The sequence below is a fragment of the Hydra vulgaris genome, chromosome 03 (assembly GCF_038396675.1).
Source record: "Hydra vulgaris chromosome 03, alternate assembly HydraT2T_AEP".
Classification (NCBI taxonomy): domain Eukaryota; kingdom Metazoa; phylum Cnidaria; class Hydrozoa; order Anthoathecata; family Hydridae; genus Hydra; species Hydra vulgaris.
In genome coordinates, this window is record NC_088922.1 from 41,714,736 (window position 1) to 41,734,086 (window position 19,351).

The 19,351-nt window shown below is 28.3% G+C and overlaps 1 long non-coding RNA gene across 1 annotated transcript; it reads left to right on the forward strand.

The window, feature by feature from the left end:
• The first annotated feature begins 13,978 nt into the window (after positions 1–13,978).
• Positions 13,979–18,455, forward strand: LOC136077736 (uncharacterized). Its single transcript, XR_010637235.1, has 3 exons — positions 13,979–14,241; positions 14,330–14,393; positions 18,298–18,455. It is a non-coding gene; the product is annotated as an uncharacterized LOC136077736 (long non-coding RNA).
• Positions 18,456–19,351: the final 896 nt, after the last annotated feature.

Consider the following 19,351-nt stretch of genomic DNA (forward strand, 5'->3'; position numbering starts at 1 on the left):
ATTTAAATCACAATGAGGATGAAAGTACCTTTGAAATCTTCTCATAGATGGTGTAAACATGAACTTTAAAAAGAAAAATTTAATTGCCATTGTTTTGGTCTCGACCCCACCCCCTCGTTGTCAATCATCGTCAAATATTTCAGCACCCCTCTCTTTTTTATGGATGGCTGAGCAGCTTGTGTCGACGAGATTTGCTCTGAATTTGTGACAGTTGTAATCTGAAAATTAAAGTTATTAAAGATTTTTGTAATTATATTTTATATATATATTTTTTTATTAATCACCCTCTGTAAAATATATTTACAAGGTAAAAATACTAAGAAAAAAGAGATAAAAAAAAAAGTCACTAATGAATGTTTTCTTCAAGTGTGTTTTTAAAAATTGTTCGCTATTGTTTTAAATTCCAACATTTAACTGCCTGTACCAAAATATAAAGAGTAGCTTCAGAAATTACATTCTCTGAGTCTATAAGTTTTTTTAACCAGCATTAAGGTTTTCATATTTAGTTTATGAATATCACATAATTCTTTTATATCATCTAAAAACGAAAATTTAACTGAACAGTAGTTAAATTGAAAGTTAATGATTTCAAAGGTTGCTTTATTGTTTAAAAGACAGATAAATAGATTTATTTTGTTTTAATGTATATAATTTGACATTTCCTTAATTTTAAAAAGTGTATATAGATTCTACTATACTTGGAGGCATTAAAAAGCGATTTTACTGCGCTCTTTCCAAGTGTGTCGAGCCTTTTCATTGTTGACTCTTTATTTTCACGGAGCTCTAGATCGTGGGTTAGCGTTGGAACTGCTAATAATTTATATAATTGGATATTAGACCTTGGATCTACAAACCGGATTCCAGAATGAAACAGTGTTTTCACCGTTGCCTGGAAATTTGATACCCTTCTGTCAATATTCATTTTATTAAGTGAAGCAAAAATTGATATATTTGTATCCCAAGTAAAACCGAGATGATTAAGTTTCCCATGAGGTTTAATTTGATGGTCGTCTAGGGATATTGTGCAGTTCTTTATTTGTCTTTTTCCAGAGAGTAAAAGTTCTGTTTTGACAGCATTAAGCTTTATGCAGTTTATATTGTTGTACATTTTAAAAGTTGTAATAAGTTTTTTTTAGGCTTAAGAGAGTAGAACCGAGAAGAATGATGTCATCAGCATAAGCTACAACCCCAGTCCAGTTTCCATATATAGTAGTACCAACAGTGACACCATTTTTTATAGTTTCGAGTGGCTTTAATTTTATTAAATAATATGAAACATAGTAAAATGTGCAAAACAATGTTCAAAAACAACTTCCAAAACATTTACAATAATTAATATAACACTTAAAACAACTATCTATAATTTAACGTAATATGTCAAAATAAAATAATTGCACAAGTACATGTATACTGACATAAGTATGTATACTGACATTATAATGCTGTACGCTTATATGTAAATAGATTTTATAAATGCAAAATAAAATAGAAAATAAGTAAGATTTCAGCATAAGATTAAATTTTAAAGATTTTTTACTTATAGAAACCTTTTCCTTTTTTTTTCTTGATAAAGTTTGTCGATTAGAGAATCTATATCATATGATATAGATTCTCTAATCGTACTTGTGCAATTATTTTATTTTGACATATTACGTTAAATTATAGATAGTTGTTTTAAGTGTTATATTAATTATTGCAAATGTTTTAGAAGTTATTTTTGAACATTGTTTTGCACATTTTACTATGTTTCATATTATTTAATAAAAGTTTTATTAATCTGCATTGCTAGATAAAGTTGATAAATTATTTAAAGTTTTTTGGCTTATATTTGATCTTAAGAAACTTTTGATCAGTTTTGAAAAACTTTTTTTATTGGAACAATTTGTTAAAATAAAGCTTAAAAAGATTCTCAAAACTGTCTTAAGATTTAGAAGTGCAATTTCTAAATTTTTTTCTTTTATCAGCTTTTAAATAAATAAGTGTGTCATAGCTGTTTCTTGATATTTTACTTTGATAAAGTTATGAAATTGCAAAATTTCATTAAACAAATACATATCGATATATTCATGATATTGTTCAATGATTTTTTCAACATTTTTCTTCAGTTTCGCATTATTGATGTTCTCATTAATCAAAAATCCAAATAATGTGTAGTTTTTGATATAAAATCGTCCTTTTATTCAAATTTGAGTGAATTGCATTGACAACTTCGGTAAAAACATCATTTTGGAGTCTTTCTTTTGGGCTTATTATGACACGTTTTTCGTGGTTTGAATCATCAAAGAACATTTTCTTTGTTCGATGCTTTCTATATGAATATTCTGTTTCAGGATGGAAAACTTTAGATTAAGCTTCAAAATCGTCATAGTTGTCTTTCAAGTTCTGAATGTAATCTGCCAGCGAAGGCAGAAATAAATAGCATGTGTCAAATGTTATTTTTGGATCTTGTAAAGCTTTTGACACTGAGTTTATTATTTTTAGAATTGAGTTCCAGAAAAGTGTTTGTACTGCAAATTCATTTTCTTCTGTTTTCTGATAAAATATTCTGTTCTTCAGCTCTCGCTATTAATTAAAAATTTTGATCTCCTAAAATATCCGTTAAGGAACTCAAAAGACTTTCAAAACAGATTTTGATTACTTTCACCGAACCTTGCACTCCATCTTGTTTCCGAAAGTGGTTTGATCATACGGGCTGATTTTTTTTCAAAAACACTCCATCTTTTTGTTGACGATAAAAAATAGTTGTAAAATTGTTAAACGATGCCAAAATAGTTTATAGTTTCTAGACAAACATCAGCTCTAGAAGATCCAGCCAAGTTTAAAAAATGTCCAGTGCAAGGAAAATATTTTGCAAGATTTTTTTTTTCTAATATTTTTGCTTGCATTTCTTTATATTTACCCGATATATTAAAAGCGTTATCATATGGCTGAGATCTGCAGTCTGAAAAGTTGATTCCAATTTTATTCAAGAAGTTCACTGTAACTTCGGCTAAGTTTGATCCGGTACGACTTTCAATTTGCATAAACTGTAAGAATTGTTCAATTTTTTTGTGAGTTTTATTATGCACGTATATTAGAACAACACAAAGTTGATCGTGATGAGATAAGTCAGGCGTAGAATCTACTGAAATTATTTTAAAAACAATATTTTGAAACTTTTATGTAGAATCTACTGAAATTATTTTAAAAACAATATTTTGAAACTTTTATATCAGTCACGAAAGTTATCAGAACATTTTTTGCCATTAAAGAAACCAAGTCATTAAAAACTGTCTTTGACAAGTATGAAGTTTTTCTTGAACCAATTTGACCGTAACGTGTAATGTGTCTGATAGGATTAGATTAACTTTTGCATTTAGTTTAAGAAGTCTAAGGATTTTTCCATTACTTTGTTCTCCAAACATTTTGTTGGAACATCTAAATGCTAGATTTTTTTCCACGAAATTACAAATTACAGCTATCACTCGCTTTAAAACCATTCTCCAATATTTCTGTCCTTTTTTTGATTCTTCTTCAAGTTTGTTATCCAACGTGTTGTGACTTTTTCTAATTTTTTTTTTTCTTTTTTTCTTTTGCTGTTTAAATAAATAATCAACATATATATATACAAGAAAAAAATAAAAATATGTTCGTAGAAACAAAGAAGACAGTAAAATCTTGTCAACAAGCACCGTTTTTGTATATACAATAAAAAATAAAAACTGTTCTTTTTTTACAATGATCTTTATAAAATAAAGAGTTAAACAGACAGGGGCTCAAAGAAGATGAAAATGACAATACGTCATCGCAATCTTTTCATAGAGCCCCTTTATACATTTTTAATATAATATAGATATTAAATTAAAAACCCTAATGGGCATAAAACTGCTGCGCTAATCAGTAAATCAAAAAAAGATGAAATAAAACAAATATTAAAATAATTAAAATTACTTGGTGATCCCTTAAAGCACAAATGATTCTCAAATTTTAAAAATTTCCTTTTTTATTAGAAACTTAAATGAACTTAATGACTTTCCCATACATTTGAATCCTTTTCGATAACTATTCCATATATTTAGTCCTCGATGTGCAATGCTATATTCAGCATATTTGTTAAAGCTTAGAGGCAGTTTATATGAGTTACTAATATTTGCTCTTAGATAACAGTTTTCATTTATGTTTATTTCAAACTTGTTATTAAAGTTTGAAGGAAAGAGATTATTATTGAATCGATACATAAAAATTAAATGCTGATAGATATTTATTTCATAAACATCCATCATTTTCATATCTTTCATTATAGGTTTGACGTGCTCACGCTTATTTTTAGAGTAAATGATTCTGCTAGCATGTTTTTGTAGACTATAAATTTTTTTAAGTTTTGATGGTTGCGTTCTCGCCCATGTTATGTTTGTATAGCTGATGAAGCAATGAATTAGTCCAAAATATATTAGTTTGAGACTTTGTTTGTTGATATATGAGCGAACTCGAAATAATACCAATTATATTAGTGATTTTAGATTGAATATATCTTATTTGAGGAAGCCAGGATAAATTCTCATCAACAAAAACTCCTAAGAATCTAATACTGGCTTGTTTTTTAATTAAGTTATCATTTAAGATAAGGTCAGGCAACTTAAGAGGAAGGTTTTCTTGTGTTTTTTTATGGAATAATATATAGTTTGTTTTCTCTGAGTTAAGTGAGGTTTGTTTGCCCTAAACCAATCATTTACTTTATTTAGTTCAATATTCATATTTAAGTATAATTTCTTGATATCATTGTTAGTAAGAAATATATTTGTATCATCAGCAAACATGACTGAATTAAGTTTTAAAGATGCATTTCAAAAATCATTTATAATAATCATTAAAAAGCATTAAAAATAGTTAAATAAGCCATTAGAGCTTCTCTGTGTTCTGTAGAATTTTTGTGACTTTTTAAAAGTGAAATGGGATTTTTCCAGTCTATTAAACCAGCTGAAGCAAGACAAAAACAGGAAATTTAAAAAAACTTGCATACAAAGCAGTAAAGATTTCCTTTTGCTGGCAAGTAAATCAACCATTCAGGATAGTATTTTTCACCATTTGCTCTGTGGCCTTTAAAAAAAGATTTTGAACAAAAGCAATCGTGATCTTTTGTAAAGCTGTTTTGATTCATGGAAATCATTATCTTACGCTTTTAAAATCCATTTTTGTCTAATCGATTCATTTTCTAAATAAAATAAAATAACCAGGGCCGTACCGAGCCAATTTTGCGCTTCGGGCAAGAAAAGAAAATTGCGCCCCTCTTCCCCTCCCTTCCCCCTCCCCCTCCTTAAAAAAAAAAGAGAAGAAAATTAAACGAAAAAAATGATTTATTGATTACAAAATTTATTACATCAAGTTATAAGTCATTAAGGTTGCACAAACTTTAGTTCAATGCCACTTTTCTGGCTTTTCTTGAGGCAAATTCACTAATTACATCATCAAAATCAATGTTGTTTGCCACTTTATTTTCAATTGAAATTATAGCCAAACTAGACAAACGTTCTTGACCAATTGTTGACCTCATATAGTGTTTTATGAGCTTAAGTTTACTGAAACTTCTCTCACACGTAGCAACTGTAACTGGTATGGTGAGGAAGATGCGAATAGCAATTGTTGTGTTGGGATAAGCATCGGTCAAAGAATTTTTATAAATGAGCTGCAAAATGTCGATCGGGCTAGATTTTTCAAAGTTGTCCATCATTGCAGCAGCTTGATATTTAAAGCTTGCCATTTCTGACTGGAAATCGGAAAAAAATATATCTGCCTTGTCAATTTGAGATAAATTTGCAGCTTTTTTCTTGAGTTCATCCACTGAACTTTTAGAGAGTGAATGCCCACTGAGGTAGCCAAAATCAGAGGATACAGCAGACATCAGCCTCAAACCGCCACTCTATTTGTGTAATAATGCTGTCAAACACAAGATTGCACTGAGATCCGAATTCTGTTTCTGCTGTGAGAAGGTGAGAGTCATCTTCAGCTTCATAAAGTGCTATTCGCTTCACTTTGCGCTTCCTCTTAATTGGAAAGCCACCATCAATTCCACTCTGGTTAGCTTTTTCTGTGGCATCTTTGATAATATTGTCCATCCCAACATCTCAAAAATTCTGAATGAAAGCCTTCAACCATTTCATTTTTTTACGGCAATGTCAATTGAAATAGTTTTTGACTGAAGCAGTTTGTTTTCCCGGTCAATTAGAGAAAGAATTTGACACCAGAAATCCAACAAACACAAAAAACTGAAATCAATATGAATGAGAAGTTCTTTTGCACTGCTAACTGTGACAGCATTTGTCATGGGATTGTGGATAATGGATTCCAAAACTTGAAGAACATCTTTGATTTTTCTGTGCAATGGTGTAATTGCTTCTTTTTTGGTAGACCATCTTGTGTCACTATTTTCCTTTAATGAGATGGTCAACGTTTTCATCAGTTTTTCCCATCTTGACGTGAAGCTTGAAAAATAGTTAAAGATGGCTTGAACCTTTCCAAAAAACGTAATCATGAGTGGGGAAACCTCAGCAGCATGAACACCAACAAGATTTAAAGTGTGAGCCGCGCATGGAACAAATCTTGCTGACTCATTAAAAGAATGGATATGAGCCATTTTTGAGTTCATCCACTGAACATGGAACAAATCTTGCTGACTCATTAAAAGAATGGATGTGAGCCAGCTTTGACGCCATTGTATTTTCCAGACATATTGGCTCCAATGTCATAGCCAATGTAGATAGGCCCCGGCAATCGGAAATGCTTAGACCATCCTTCTCCAATTTTTCACTTATCTCTGTTGCAAGACCTTTTCCGGTTTTTTGGTGAGATTCAATGAAGTCCACAAAGCTTTCCTTAATTGTGCAGGTTTCATCACTGATGCGGACATACCTGATGATCTGAGTCATCTGCTCTTTGTGGGAGGTATCTGGAGTGCAGTCAAACAGAACAGAGTAGTATTTAGCTTCTTTGATGTTTGACAAAAATTCTTTCCTGACTTTCTGCCCAAGTAACTCAATCAGCTCATTTTGAATTCAAGGAGAAAAGTAGGATGTTGTGGTTTTATTTGCTTTAACAAACGCAATGTGTCCAGCCACTAAAGGATAATAATGGCTAATCAACTCAATTAAGCTCAGAAAAATGCCACTGTTTTGTTGACCAATGTCTTCTGTTGTTCCCCGAAGAGCAAGATTGTTCTTGGCACAGAAAAAAATTGCATCAACAATCACTTTTAAGATATCTCTCCACTTTTTCATCTCTCCACTAATAACTCTCTACAGATCAGAATTTAGGGTCTTTCCTTCCTTGAGGTTTTTTTCAAGAGTTTTCCAATCAGAATAGCATCTTTGGTGTTCATTGTTGTTTTCATGCTCAGGAATTCTTGGGTTTAGTTTTTTCCAGTCACAAAACCCTTTAGAAATTTCTGAGAAATTGTTGGTTTTTGTTGTTAAAAATAACAAACAGCAAAAATAAAATAAAGAATCTTTTTTATTGCTGTACTGCAGCCAAGTGCAAACAAATTTTTTACCATTGGGATGAATTTTTTCATACCATTTTGAGCTGAAGTGTCGCATTCTGTTGTCAAAATCACACAGCGTGTTTGGGAAAAATTCTCTTTTGTCTTGCTCTGGCCTATGCTCAATAAAAAAGCATCTTGTTTTGTCCGTTATTTTAGGCCATTTTGCTGGATCCCTATGTTGAAAATTTTCTTCCGAGGCCACTGGAATTTCTGAGATTTCTGAATGAAGTTCATCCTCGTCCATTTCAGCTGGGCCTGAAAGCTAGGCATTTTCATCTTCCCTGGTTGGTTCTGAATCAGTTGTGCAAAATTCTTCTTGACTTTGGCTGATGAAAATCTCCTTTTCAATTAATTCCAAATGATGATCTGAACTCAATTAAAGTCAATTATAGGATCTGTTGAATTGTCATTAATTTCAATACAAATATCCTCTGAAATAATTTGTTTCTCCACTGAGTTTGTTTCCAACCACTTTTTGAAACAGTTTTGTAGTTTCTCGTCACTTTCTTGGCGCTGTTTTCTTTTCTTCTTAAATTCAGCACCAGATAACTTTTGGGTTCGACTCATAATAGAATTATAATGCTCAAAAGTTATCAAAGGTATATTAGTGTTGTAGGGCGCTTTTTTATTCAGTATATGAGCTTTAATATCTAAGAGTTTGTGTCAAGAGGCGGAATTTTAATTAATTTTCTTATCAACAGCAGCGACGCCGTAAAAATTAGTTTCATAAACTGGTTATTGTTTTTTTAATTTATTAAAGTTTGCGCCCTCCCAATTTTGGAGCCTCAGGCCGCGGCCCGGCCGGCCCCGCCCTTGGTACGGCTCTGAAAATAACTAAAGTAACAGACTTGGTCAGGAAAGGCATGCGATCACACTCTACTCCTGACCACGCATATAATATTTAGTAGCACAACTTGGCCACGACTTGTTTAGATGTTTGAGAAAATTAAAGTTTAAGTATGTTTATCTATGTCCGCATAACAATTCATTTTTAAAATACACGCTAAAAGAATTAACTTCATAACTTTATTCTTTACTAAAAATATTTAAATATTTTTCACTTAATTTTTGAAGCTTTAATGGCTTTTTTTATAGGCTGGATTTAATTATAGGTTGACTAGGCCGACTAGACCGCGGCCTAGTCGGCCTATAATTAAATTCAGGACTGGTCATGACCGCCACATATGGCGGATATACAAAAATATGCACTATGCTCTGTCAACAAATTCTGAGAGTATTCAAAATAAAAATTTAATCTAACTGAGTATTCAAAATTAAAATTTGAGTAATGATAAAAAATAGTTTGATCTATGTAACTTGCTAAAAGTTTTTATATCAGATAATTGATCTCAACATTTTATATCGGATAATTGATCTCAAATCGGATAATTGATCTTAATCCACATGGAGTATCCATATTATTTTAGCGACTTTTAATTGCTGAAAATGCATTATCTTATAATCTACAATGGTTTAATACACTTTCTTTTAGAAGATTGCATACATTATATAAAAACTATAGCTGAAAATTTGGCTAAAAACTAATAACTATAAATTGAAATAACTTTAAACGTTTAAAAAAAGAGGTTTAAAAATAAAAGTTAGCAAAAAACAGTTTTAAAAATTAAACGAAACCAATAAAATAATGAAAACATAGATGCTTAGATGAATAAAATAAAACAGAAACAAATTGATGTACTTGTTTTGATAACCTCTTTTCAAGTTATATATATATATATATATATATATATATATATACATACATACATACATACATACATACATACATACATACATACATACATACATACATACATACATACATACATACATACATACATACATACATACATACATACATACATACATACATACATACATACATACATACATACATACATACATACATACATACATACATACAAACATACATACATACATACATACATACATACATACATACATACATACATACATACATACATACATACATACATACATACATACATACATACATACATACATACATACATACATACATACATACATACATACATACATACATACATACATACATACATACATACATACATACATATATACATTTGAGGATCATTAAAGACCAAATAAAATTACAACCGTTGGTATGGCGGATGGTAGGGACGTGTAAAGTAAAATTCTTTATTTTCTAGAAAAATATACAAAAATTGAAAAAATGCTCCTTAGATTATAATTATCTAATTAATTTTGAATAAAAAAAAAATAATCTGCTTTTTTTTTAACTTAATATTTTTGAGGGGTATTCTACTTTAAAAGTTGTTCGTGTAAATTTTTCTTCCAAGGGATCGTCTATAAATTACGCAACGCAAAATTTAAATAAATTATTTATTAAATGGCTATTAAATAGCTCGGTATAGTTAAGGCGATTTACAAATTATTTGAATTCTTTAGTTTGGAATCAGCAAGATTTTATCAGCGTATTATGTCTAACCAAGAGCTCTAGATATTATATATTTTTTTTGCTTTAGGTTTTTTTAATATTTAAAGAAACTTTTCTTTTTTTATGTATAATTTTTTATTACCCCTAATAATGAATCTAAAGAACACCATTTTGGAGTCTTTAGATCATTTTCGTTTATCGGCAAATTTAGTTAAAATCTTTTGAAAAAGTGTCTAACCCACTATAGGTCCTAGTTCTAATCTGTTCTGACGTATATTAATTATATATTGATCTCAAAATCCAATAACTCTATCAATTTTCACAAAAAATACTAGAATTCTGACCAAGAAAGGGCTTGTAATTAAGAAAAATTGCAAAAAATCGATCAGAACAGATCATATTACTAAACTATGATGCTCATTTCACCTAAACAACTGATGATATATGAATGTTGCTTTTTTGTTTCCCGAGCGCTCGATCGCCTCCCGACAACGTCAAAAAAACCCGCCTACTATAAAAATTCTTTAAAAATTAGTTATAAAAAATCTTCACTAAAAAAAATATGTTATTATATTTTTTTAATGAAGCGTAACAAAGAATATACAATAAGAAAAAAATTTTCATTTATAAACATTTTTTTTAATGAAATCAAAAAATAAACCATTACAACAATTTGAAACTACAACTAAAGTGGCGGTTGTAAAACCTTATAAGTTGGACAAACCTATCGATTACGGTGGTACTCACGATACACATGGAAATCATATTCGAAATTTTGAAGTGCGTTAATCGAAAAAAGTTTGCTACAATTATAGCATTGTTATCAGTTTTTATTATCATAGTACTTGGAGGTTATCTATTTGGAGCGTTGATAGGCGGTTTTATTATATTTGGCACAGTATTGGGTTGTTGTATCATTGAAAAATTATTTTAATCATGTATATCATTAATTATGTTATATTGATGTTGAATTGTATATCAGTTCCTTTTATAGCATTAGGATTTTTTATGTATGTTATTTTAGTAGAAGGTTTACCTATGTTGTTTAATATAATACGTTGTGGAATAGCTTTGTATTTTTTTATTGTATTTCATGTGGTATATTATATTATTGAAAATTATAAAAAAGATAGAGAAAAAAACATTGTAAATAGATTTTTATGAACTATGTTAACATATATTAAATACAATTGCTTTTTACAAAAAAATTATTTTCCAATATTATTGATTCCGTAAGAAATTCCACTTGAAATAGCACCACCCAAAACAGCTTTTCCAATCGTAGGTAAAAGAGCTGGTACAAAACGGGATGCCACTGCAGCTAGTATTGGCAAAAATTTTCCACGCATACGTCTTCGACCGGGTTCTTTTAAGGGTGGCAAATAGACTCTTCCTTTTCCTCTTTTTTTGCCTGCTCCTTTAAGGTAGGTAAATATGCTCTTCCATGACCTTTTCTTTTACTTTTTCCTTGCATTATTGTTTTTAAAGGTAGTAAAAATTTTCCTCTTCCTCTTTTTTTTCGCATTTGTGATGAATGATGAATAAAAAAAAAGTGATAATAGAAAAAATATAATTTTTTTTCATAAAGATCTATTTAAATAGATTATAAAGATTTCTAGATGAGCTTCTTTCATGAATATCATATGTTTAATTCGGTCAATTTATTACGCGTAAAGTCAAAAGCGTATTTTTGCATTTTGGGTATTTTTTAGTTTATATAATGAGCGATTACATATGTAGCAATATCGTTTATTGCTTCTCCGAATCCTCGAGATTTTTTATTTCTTTCCATTTTTTTTTTCCTTTCCACGAGGTCTTTTTTATTTTACACAAACAACAAAAGTTCTTCTATAATTATAAAGAGTAATTTTTTTTATAAAAGTGCATGCTATTTCGGCTGGCGTTAAACAATTTTTGCTTAAATGATCGCTTTCTTTTTTTGATTGTACTAAAAATAACATACAATGAGGTACAAGGCTGTTTTGATATTTCCTAAATTAACTGAAATTTCATTTGTTCCTTTTACATTTGTAACGACTTGTTCGTAATGAGCAAAACGAAGTAAAATATAAGCTTCATCTTTTTTACTGTTGATATGTAAAGTTTTTTCTGATGGTAAACTAGGTTTTATTCTATAGCTATTTATATGAATAGTAGGATTTTTGATAGCTAAACCAACGTTAGCAAGAGCTATTACTTCTGCGTCAGTATAAGGTCTTACAAATTCTAAAAGTTGATTCATATCATTTTCAATGTAAAGTTCAATTTTAAACTCTTTTCCTTTTCCATAATAAGTTTTAATTTGAAAAAATTCGCTTAAACATCTTAAGGGTACTCTAAATTTACAACCTTTATCACCGGTTAATTGAGCATCATATCTAGTTTTTAATTCTGTTTGATAACCTGCAGGACCTCCGTTAGCAACTGTCATTGCCTGATCTCTAATATCATCGTTAGGATCTTGTGATTGAATTAGTGTTTTTGTTTCGTTATAACTAGCACCGTTGGGAAGATCATCTTTTACTAAACCTAAATTTTGATTAAGGTAATTTTCTCTAAAACCTTTCAAATAACTTTTTTTAAGGAGAAATTTTGAAACGAAATAAAAGTACTATTAGTTATAACTTTGTTTGCACAAGAATTATTTTTTTGAAAATTAGGATAAATTTTCATCGTTTTAAATAAATAATAAATAATGTTCGCTCTTAAACATAGATTATTTAATAAATCGACATCTGCGGCTGCGTTAGTAAATTTTGTAAAGGTGCTTAAATTTTTATATAGGTGTAAATCAAAATCTAATGTATAATCTTGAGGATACGACCATTCGTTTAATTTTATAGTAAAAGTAATTAAATTTGCTAAATCTGAAGTTAAATCATGAGTAAATTTTTGATAACCGATAGCTATTACTTCGTCTTGAGGTTGAGCTGTTTTAAACCTGGATATTTTTCGTTTAAAACTGCATTGTATTCAGCGCTTATATTACCGCTAGTTGCTTCTTGTAATAAACGATTTTCGTCTTCAGCTTTTGCTAACACATCTTCGAGTGTAATATGACCGTCTGTGTTGGGTGTGTAACGGTTTCCGTCGCCAGCTCTTATATATTTAGCTGTTGAAGCTATTTTATAAAAAATATAATTTTTTTTTTTTTTTTATAAATGTTTTTTTCTATTTATTCATCCTATTGAGTTGATTCTTTTGATTTAATTTTGAATTTTCAATATCTAAATTAATTAAATTTCTATAGTATCTTCCTTTAGCGCAAAAATTTTTTTTATTTTAATAGAAAGAAAAAAAACTTATTTCTTTTTATATTTTTAATATAAACAAATAAAATAAATCACATCATTTTATATTAAACAAAAATTTAAATGTTAAACGCATGTCACTTTTTGACTTGTATTTTTTTTGACTAAAAAAAACTTTTGACTATAATTTATAGTATAATTTATAGTCAAAAGTATAAAATATAGTATAAAAAAAACTTTTGACTATAAAAACACTAAATGGCGAGAACAAAAATTGTCAAAAGGAAAAAAATGGAAGAGAATAACAACGATGATTTAGAATTTTTACCACACGATATCAATCGTGAAGTGATTATCATTGAAGATGAAAGAGATATATACGATCGTTTATTTAATCTAAAAACAATCGAAAAATCTAACAATGAAAAATCTAATGTCGAAAAAAACGCCGTTCATCTGATGATAGGAAAAGTAAGTTGTTTTTTTTATATATTTTTTTTTATTTCTTGTAAAAGACAACAAGTTTTTTATTCTTTATTCTACAAGTTTTTTATTCTTTTTTTTTTTAAAAAAAGATAATAATTAAAACCGCAAAAAATGATGCCAAACGAATACAAAACTATTTATGTAATAAACTTGAACATATTTCTAAAAAATTGTAACTTTGTTTTTACAAAAATATATTATTTGTTTTGAAGCAGTTTGTGTTTGAATTGATTTTTTTCTCTAGGAACTGTTGTTTTTGTACGTGCCATATTTAGAGTATTTATTGATCTAGGACTATACTTTATTTTAGACATTTTTTATAAAAAATGACATTTAAAAGTTATATATATTTTTATTATAATACAAAACATCATGTTATTTATATACAAAATAACCAACTTAAAAATATTATTTTTTTAGATAAAAATGCGTTACATAATAATTAATAAAATCCAAAATGAATTATTGAGTGACGCCTTTTATAATAATTTTTATATTATTCAAAATGGTAAAAAGATACCTATTAAAGAAGTTCACCCATACAACTATCGGTAAGGTAATATTTTTTTTTACACTTTGACATAAAAAATCAATAAAAATTACAATAATATTTTTTTATAAAAATATTTTTTCTTATAGATATTGAATTAGAAAAACTTGAGCACTCGTTAAGTCGGTCCTTCACATTGGGATTATTCCCCACGTAAGTTTAACTTAATTATTTATATTTTTTTATAAAAAATATTATTTGTTTTTAATTCTCTCTATTTTTTTTAGTAAGTCCTGATCAACAATAAATTTTTTGTATATATTGTATCTTTAAAAACAACTTGTATATATTGTAAAAAATAAATTTGTTAGACTATTTTTTATGTTTTCTTTTTAATAAACAGATTTTTTAATATATATATATATATATATATATATATATATATATATATATATATATATATATATATATATATATATATATATATATATATATATATGTATATATATATATATATATATATATATATATATATATATATATATATATATATATATATATATATATATATATATATATATATATATATATATATATATATATATATATATAATAAAACCATATATAGGGGAACCTGTTGTACCTTTGACCACGTTATACCTTTGGTCACTCTACTCTGTTGGCTTACTATTATTATTTAAAAAAAACGGGAAGTGTCATTTGAAATAGTAGTCCATGACAACTCTTATCGTAAAACATTATACTTGGGATAGATGGTATTGATCCACAAGCAATTATAAGTTTTGACTCTTAAAAAGTAAATATTTGTGTTAATCTTATTCTGATTTTAAAACTGTGATAAATTGTTGTTTGATTCATCTACGACATTATAAACATTACCCAACATCTTTTTTTTGTTATGGAAAATTTTGGATGATTATGTCTGACCGTAAATGGGGATTAAGACAATAACTGTTAAAGAAACCCATCTCGTGTACCTTTGACCAGTCAAGGACGTTGTACCTTTGACCAATAAAAACTGCTTCCTCGGTAATTTGCGGACTTTAAGAGGGCAAGATTATAAAATTTATAATCTACCTTATTAGGCGTCGTCTGTGCTTTTTTGCTTTTTAATGCAAAATTGTTTCTAGTATTATGATGATGAAATAATTCCATTGAATTTTAATGCAATTCACTATTTATTCTTGAACCACTACTACACTTAGAATAATCAATTTTGTTAATTTAGTTAGTTGGACAGCTGAAGCAATATTATTGTCAAGTTCATTTTATTACCTAGTTTCTGCTCAGCTATAGGGAATTAAATGTATCGAAATAGTTAATTAATTTTGTTAATATATTTTAGTTTTAAAATGCCAAGGAGCAAGATTGGTGTTTTTCGCAAAAAGATTTCCGAAATGGATATGCTAAATGCAGTGAATTTTGTGCTTCAACAAAAAATGAGTTTAAGTGAAGCTGCAAGACATTGCAACATTAAAAAGTCAACTTTAATATATCAGTTGAAGCAGTTTAAAAAATCTGGTAGTTGCGAATATTTATATTTACATACCAAACCAAAAAAAGTATTCTCAACTGAAGAAGAATTAATTTTGGTAAACTACTTGGCAGATGCTGCAAATATGCATTATGGACTTACATTAAAGCAGATAAGATCCTTTGCATATGAGTATGCTTTAGCAAATCATAAAAAAATTGAAACTTCATGGATGAAAAATAAATGTGCAGGTGAACAATGGCTGCGAGATTTTCGCAAAAGATATAATAACAAGCTATCTCTACGTAAACCACAACCTACAAGTCTTGGTAGATCTTCTGCATTCAATAGAGAAACTGTAAGAATTGTATATAAAAATTACAAAAATGTTTTAGAACGTTATCATTTTGACCCATCAAATATTTGGAACTGTGATGAAACAGGAATTACCACAGTCCACGTACCACCAAAAATTCTAGCTCCAAAAGGTAAAAAACAAATAGGGAGCATAACTAGTGCTGAACGAGGCAACAATGTAACAATGATTGCAGCCATTAATGCTACTGGAAATAGCATCCCACCATTACTTGTATTTCCACGTGCTAAATTCAAAGACTACATGTTAAATAATTGTCCTCCTGGAAGTGTAGGAGCAGCTAATAAGTCTGGATGGTCAAATGAAAACATTTTTGTGCAATTTCTTGAACATTTTATTAGTAATGTGCGACCGTCAATTAAAAAACCTGTTCTTTTATTAATGGATAATCATGAGAGTCATGTAAACATTTCTGTTATTGAGTTAGCAAAAAAATCAGGCATAGTTTTAATGACATTTCATCCTCACACAACCCATAAAATGCAACCTCTTGATCGTGGTGTTTTTGGACCATTTAAAACTTTTTATAACAATGCCATGAATAACTGGATGATATCACCAGGCAATGCTGGTAAACCAGTCACAATTTATGATATATCTTACCTCGTTGGTCAAGCTTATCCTCATGCTTTTGTACCAAATAATATTATAAACAGTTTTAAATGTACTGGATTTTATCCATTTAATGAAAATATTTTTACTGATATTGACTTTTTAGCTGCAAATGTTACTGATAGGCCAATAGTGAATACTGAAGCTTGCCTTTCTAATGAGATTATTGATGTTAAAACTGCTCCATCCAGTGTACCATCAACATCATCTATTGTTTTAGGGGAAATCCCTACTGTGAGTTTACCATCAAGATCAATTGTTTTACCTGAGATAATACGACCTCATCCTAAAGCCAAATTAAGAAAAACAAATACTTCAAAAAGACGTAATAGAAAATCATGTATTTTAACTGATACCCCTGAAATTAAAGTTATTCTAGATTCAAAATCTAATAACCAACAGTTTAAAAAGACCTCTTCAAGCAAAAGAAAAAAAATGGCAAAGCAGATTATTTTTAGTCAGTCTGACATATGTTTAAATGATGAAAGCTCTAATGAAATTGATTTTGGAGTAAATATACTTGATAATGAAAGTGAAATTGTTTCTGGAGATTTTTTAATTGTCAAGTTGGCTGGAAAGAAATGCTCTAGATTTTATGTAGCAGAAGTTTTAGAAGTTGTTGGTATAGTTTACAAAATTAAGTATCTTAAGAAATCAGGAGACTTTTGTAACAAGTTTATAAGAGAAGATGACAATCTTTATGATTTGGAACTTAAGGATATTATTATAAAACTTCCACCACCAAGTATTGGTCATGGTTCATCTAAGCGTCAGTATCTTATGTTTGATGTTGATCTGACTATTTGCAATAGTTAATATATTTTACTCTTTTATCATTGTATTTTTTGTTGTCATCATTAAGATATTTTCTATAAAAAGCATTATGATCATATGTAAATGAATATAGACCGCCAGCTAACATAAGTTATAAAAATATATTTTTGCTCTTTTCTTATCTAAAATAATAAAAATAACTGTATATATTAGAAAATATGTTTTGTACAATTAAATCGCGTTTAAAGTTTTGGACCTTAATCCTAATTATTTCATGTAAGTAGCATCTAACTAAAGAAAATATGTGACTTTATCTAAATAGTTATAATAACTGATTTTATTGAAAAAAATTAGTAATACTGAGTATCGTAACTTTAATACACAAGTCTTTGCAAGATTGTAAGGATTGATTTTTCTAGTTTTTTTTTAGACAATTAGGATTGATTACAAAATAATTAGATTTTTTTTATTGATATAAGATGGACCAAAAGTTTCTATATAATATATAACAAGCTAAAATATTAAAAAGGGTTCAAACATTGCATGATTTTTTAATAATAACATTTTGGTCAAAGGAACAACGCGCATCGGTCAAAGGTACAACGTACGTGTTGTACCTTTGACCAATAGACTTCTTTTTTTAAACGCGGGAAAAAGATACTTCTTGGTCAAATGAAAAAAAAGATCTAAGTATAATTTTTGGGCAAAATATGAGAATATTATAAAGTTTGAATGGTTTGGATTTACTCAATAGGCTACGCAAAAAACGCCTTAAAGCAAAAAGTGGTCAAAGGTACAACAGGTTCCCCTATATATAATATATACGGTTTTATAATAGAAAAACTACTCTTTTTTTATAGACATGAATCGCTATTTTGAACTGATGAATATAAACAACTTTGAAAAAACAATCATTTTAAATCAAAGATATTTTTGCCAAATTCGTTGTCAACAGTGTCGAGCGTGTTTATTACGGAAGAACAATTAACTTAGAACAATTAACTTTGTATTTTTTTTTTATATAGAATATATATTTTTTTTAATATTAGTATATTTGATTAATATTAATTAAAACAGTATTTTTTTAAATTACTATTTCTAATAAATTTAAAAAAAAAAAAAAAAATTTATTATAACTAATATAATGTCTGTAAATTGTCTTTGTTCGAAAAAGTTTGAGCTTACAGTCCAAGAAGCGTTATTTGTAATGGAACACGCGAAATTATAAAATCAGAATATCTAAACTTTTTTCAATATCTAAAGAATAAAGATAATATTTAAAGAACAATAATTTTGTAAATTAATAATTCTTTGTAAATTTTTTATTAAAGATTATACTTTATATTTTTTATAATTTTTTTTTACACTTTTTTTTAACGGGTGTCGATCAGCCGCTCGGAAAACAAAAAAGCAACATTCATATATCATCAAACAACGTATTTATTTAAAATCTTATTCAAATTTGGACAAGCGATAGTAATTTTAGGAAGGTCTTCGGTCTGGGTTTTTTCGCTACAAACATTTATATTTTATGATACCGCATAATTTACCATTTTAATTTTTTTCTTCTTTTCATAAATCACAGACCTGATCAATTATCGGAAATATGTCGTTCTTAACAAAATATCATACAGACGTTATAATATTTTCAAATTGCCTTAACTACACCAAGAGATAACAAAAAAATCTCAAGTTTTCCCACGCAGAATTTTTAATTAAATCAAGCATATAAATAGCCCGTAAAAATAGCCAAGAGCAAAATAATCTTCCTATTTTTTAAGTAAGTTTTGCGTTGCGTAATTTATGGACAATCCCTAAACAGAAAAAAAAATCTTATCTCTATTTTCTTCATAATCTGGCAGTTCTAAAAAACAAGAATTAAAACATTTTTTGTCAAATCAACTTTTTTTTTTT